General features: G+C 41.8%; 1 non-coding gene across 1 annotated transcript; it reads right to left on the bottom strand.

The window, feature by feature from the left end:
- Positions 1-1,793: 1,793 nt before the first annotated feature.
- On the bottom strand, positions 1,794-1,866 carry TRNAR-CCU (transfer RNA arginine (anticodon CCU)). Its single transcript has one exon. It is a non-coding gene; the product is annotated as a tRNA-Arg (tRNA).
- Positions 1,867-4,498: the final 2,632 nt, after the last annotated feature.

The following is a 4,498-nucleotide window of genomic DNA, read 5'->3' as shown; positions in this document are numbered from 1 at the left end:
TGTGGCCTTGGCCTCCTTCCTGAGACACTCTGGCCTCAGTCTCCTCACGTGCAAAATGGAAGATTAATAACAGCATGTGCCCAAACTCTCACAACATATCTAAACATGAGGAAAATAACACAATTCCCATTTTTCAGATGAGAAAACTTTAACCCAAAGAAGTTAGAATGCTGGACCACCATTCTGAGGATTGAGTCTTCCCACAGGACTGCTTTCCTCACCCTGTGACCAGTACAGCCTTGTGGCTGCAAATGTCTTTGGTGGGAACATTCAAAATGCATCCTAACGACACTGCCATTCTGTGCTTAATTGTGACTGATCGTCACTGCAAGGGTGCAAGGGAGTGTCCACTGGCTTGAGGAGTTCCCATGCATAGTTGTACAACTTCCTCACAGCAGACTTTCCTGGTAGAGACTCTCTGATACCCTCCTGACAGTCATAAAACAGAGTCAGAGAGTTTAAGAACCCTGTCCGTAGTCACACAGCCAAAAGGTGGCATAGCCGAGACTTGAACCTCTGAAGACTGACTCCAGGACCATCTGGGGTGTACCTGCAACCTGGGGATCAGGGCCACTTTCCCAAGCTCTTATCTCCATACCCTGGTGGCTTGTTCCTAAAGACGCATGAATAAATACATGTTAATGAATGAATGAAATTGTCATAATGCATCATCTCATATCATCTTAGGTCTGTTTCATCGGGACAGGGCCCTGCACAGGCAAACATGGGCAATAAATTCGTTCAGAATAAAGGTCTTGGAGAAGGAGACTTTGTCCACCCAGGACCTAGCATGGTCAGAGACATATTTGCAAATTGCCCAGTAGATGTTTGTTGAGTGACTGAATGACTATATAGTGTGTGTTAGCTTGTGTTGGTATGTTAGTTTGCTGGGGCTGCCATAACAAAATACCACAGACTGGGGGACTTAAATAACAGAAATGTATTTTTTTCACATTCACGGAGGGTAGAAGTCCAAGATCAAGGTTTTTTAGGGTTTGGTTTCTTCTGCGGCCTCTCTCCTTGGCTTCAAGATGGACCCCCCTTGCTGCCTCTTCACATAGTCGTCCCTTTATGTGCCTGTATCCTGTTATCACTGTGTGTCTCCTAATCTCTTCTTGTAAGGACCCCAGTCAGATTGGACTAAGGTCCATTCATACAACTCCATTTAACCTTGATTACCTCTCTCTAGGCTCTGTCTCTAAATATAGTCACATTGTGAGGTACAAGGTATTAGGGATTTTACATATGAATTTTGGAGGGACACAGTTGAGCCCATAAGAGTAAGATTAAGTAAGATTAAACCTATTTCTAGTTATTCTTGTTAGGTGCATATATTCTGGAACTGAATTACCTTCGTTTGAATCCTGGCTTTGCCACTTACCAGCTTTCGAGGCTTGGGGAAGTTGCTTACTTGTTCAGTGTCTTTGTTTCCCAATCTGTCAAATGGACATAATAATAACATCCACCTCCTAGTATGGTTGTGAGGATAAAATTAAGACATGCAACTTGTTTTATTTTATTTTATTTTTTTTTGTGGTACACGGGCCTCTCACTGTTGTGGCCTCTCCCGTTGCAGAGCACAGGCTCCGGACACGCAGGCTCAGCGGCCATGGCTCATGGGCCCAGCCACTCCGCGGCATGTGGGATCTTCCTGGACCAGGGCACGAACCCGCGTCCCCTGCATCGGCAGGCGGACTCTCAACCGCTGTACCACCAGGGAAGCCCTATTTTTTTTTACTATTTATTTATTTATCTGGCTGCTCCTGATTTCAGTTGCAGCATGTGGGATCTAGTTCCCTGACCAGGGATCGAACCTGGGCCCCCAGCATTAGGAGTGCAGAGTCTTAACCACTGGACCACCAGGGAAGTCCCAAGATGTAACTTGTTTTATTTTTCTTTTAATTTTTTTTATTGGGGTATGGTTTTTTTACAATGTTGTGTTAGTTTCTACTGTACAGCAGAGTTCCCTGTGTTATACAGCAGGTTCTTATTAGTTATCTCTTTTATACATATTAGTGTATATATGTCAATCCCAGTCTCCCAATTCATCCCCCATCCCACTTTTCCCGCCTTGGTGTCCATACGTTTGTTCTCTACATCTGTGTCTCTATTTCTTCCTTGCAAACCAGTTCATCTGTACCTTTTTTTCTAGATTCCACATATATGCATTAATATACAATATTTGTTTTTCTCCTTCTGACTTACTTTCCTCTGTATCACAGTCTCTAGGTGCATCCACGTCTCTACAAATGAATGAATTTCGTTCCTTTTTATGGCTGAGTAATATTCCATTCTATATATATACCACATTCTTCTTTATCCATTCATCTGCCAATGGACATTTAGGTTGCTTCCATGACCTGGCTATGGTAAATTGTGCAGCAATGAACATTAAGGTGCATGTGACTTTTTGAATTATAACTTGTTTTAACTTGAGGCTGGTACATTGCAATCACTCAGATAGTAGCTACATGGTTCCATGCATCTTTATCAGTTGACTATTTCTGCAATGAACATGCATTGCTTTAATGATTGGATAATAAGGGCAAAGTGTTGGACACGTGCAAGATATTGCTATATTTTGGAGATGTCATGACAAATTTATCATTGCTATAATGATATGGGACACAATCTCAGAGACCCTTTATGGATTTCTAAAAAAGATCGTATTTGCTAGTTTTTAGAAACCTTGGAAGTCCTAGAACTGTCTCTGTGCAGGAATTTCCCAAGATTTTCTGACTGGGGACAGACCCAGTTTTCTTGTGGTTGTTCAGTGGAATCTGGGTGACTTTGCTGCCTAGGGAAGTTTTAGATAAAAGAGAATTAATGCCTTGATGGTTCTAAAGTCCAAAGTATTCTACCAACTCCTCAAGCGATGCTGCAAACAACACTTCCAGTTGTCTCTGGTAGCGGACCTTATCTTTCAACCAAATTACTAGAGTCTAAGAGAAAAAAAAAAAAAGATTGATTAAAGTTGTATAACCTCTACTTTCTTTTAGAGCTTGGGAAAACTTCCATCTTCATAAGGCAAGCATGTCCTTAAATTTGGGAGGTGGCCATGCAATCCTCATTTGCTGGAAGAGAATGCTGAGGTACAGGGAGACTGGAGTACTGACTCAAGGTAATGCTGCTGGTAAAGGCAGAGCTGGGACATAAACATGTATCTTCAGTCTTCAAATTTGCAAGGTGACCCTCCTCTGCCTTCAGGGAGATACTGTCACGTTGGCTTAGTCAATAAATACCGTGCCGGGCATAGTTCTAGGCTCCTAAGATTCAGCAGTATACAAAACAAATCCCCTGCACCCATGAAGGACACTTTGGTTGGCTAAGACCCAGCTACTGGTTTGACTAAGATTTGTAAGGCAAGATGATTGAGAAAGGGAAAGGGGAAGGAAGGAGCACTTTTTCTCAGTTTTTTTTTTTTTTTTTTTTTTTTTTTTTTTTTACTTTTATTGGAGTAGAGTTGATTTACAATGTTGTATTATTTCAGGTGTACAGCATAGTGACTCAGTTATACAAATACGTATATTCATTCTTTCTCAGTTTTGCTGAAATTGCTTTATCAGACCTTCCAGACATCATTCCTTCTCAGTGGGAACGATGAAAAGAGAAATTTAGCATCAGTCAGAAAGTAGCAACTTCAAGAAGCTCCCAGTTCAGACAAGGAGTTTGCAGGCTACTTCTTCCTCTGCTTTGTTCTTCATCCTTTGGCAATGTCAAAACTGCTTAGAGTCCCAACACCCCTCTATGAATCAGGGTAGATCATACTAGGCTGCAATAATAAGTTAACCTCAACATCTCAGTGGTTGAACCCAAACTCTGATGCATGTTGGGAGACCCTCCAGGGAAGTTGTCCTCCATGAAGCGACTCAGGGATCCAGTATGCTTTGATCGCATCATGTAGACCCCATGGTTGGAGTAACAGGGGAAAAGAGCTGAGATTTCCACAGTAGCTCTTAAATGCTTGAGCCTAGAAGTGACGCAGCACTTCTGCTCACAGCCTGTAGGTAGAAGTGTTCACATGGTCCTCCCTCTTGCAAAGGGGCAATGCAGAAGAACACCTGGTTATTCAGTGATATGATCAGTAAATATCTCTGCCATCACCTGAAGATGCTTTCCCCCCATATCTTCTCTCTTCCAGTCTCCTCTTTCTGGGGTACCTTCACATTCCCTGGCTAACTTCTAGTCATCCTGTAAGATTGAGCCTAAGCAATGACACTTGAAAGAAGTGTTTCATTAACTTTTAGGTTTGTTTTAAAACTCTTACATGTACATAATCTTCCATGTTTGTCTTTATCAACTCCGTTACACTGTTTTGCAATGCTCTCTTCACGTGCATATCTTCCCTATTCAATTGCAATTGTTAATATTGAAGTGAACCAGTATCTGCCAAGTAATAGGTTTTACTAAATGCTTGCTGACTGAATAAATGTTTGGTAAATAAATGCTATTGATTGCCTAGAATTTCGTGTATAAGGACAAGTCCCCAAATTAAGGC

Source organism: Neophocaena asiaeorientalis, unplaced genomic scaffold (genome assembly GCF_003031525.2).
Source record: "Neophocaena asiaeorientalis asiaeorientalis breed wild unplaced genomic scaffold, Neophocaena_asiaeorientalis_V1.1 scaffold476, whole genome shotgun sequence".
Taxonomy (NCBI): Eukaryota; Metazoa; Chordata; class Mammalia; order Artiodactyla; family Phocoenidae; genus Neophocaena; species Neophocaena asiaeorientalis.
Note: the sequence above shows the minus strand (reverse complement) of the source record. Positions and strands in the feature narration are given on the sequence as shown.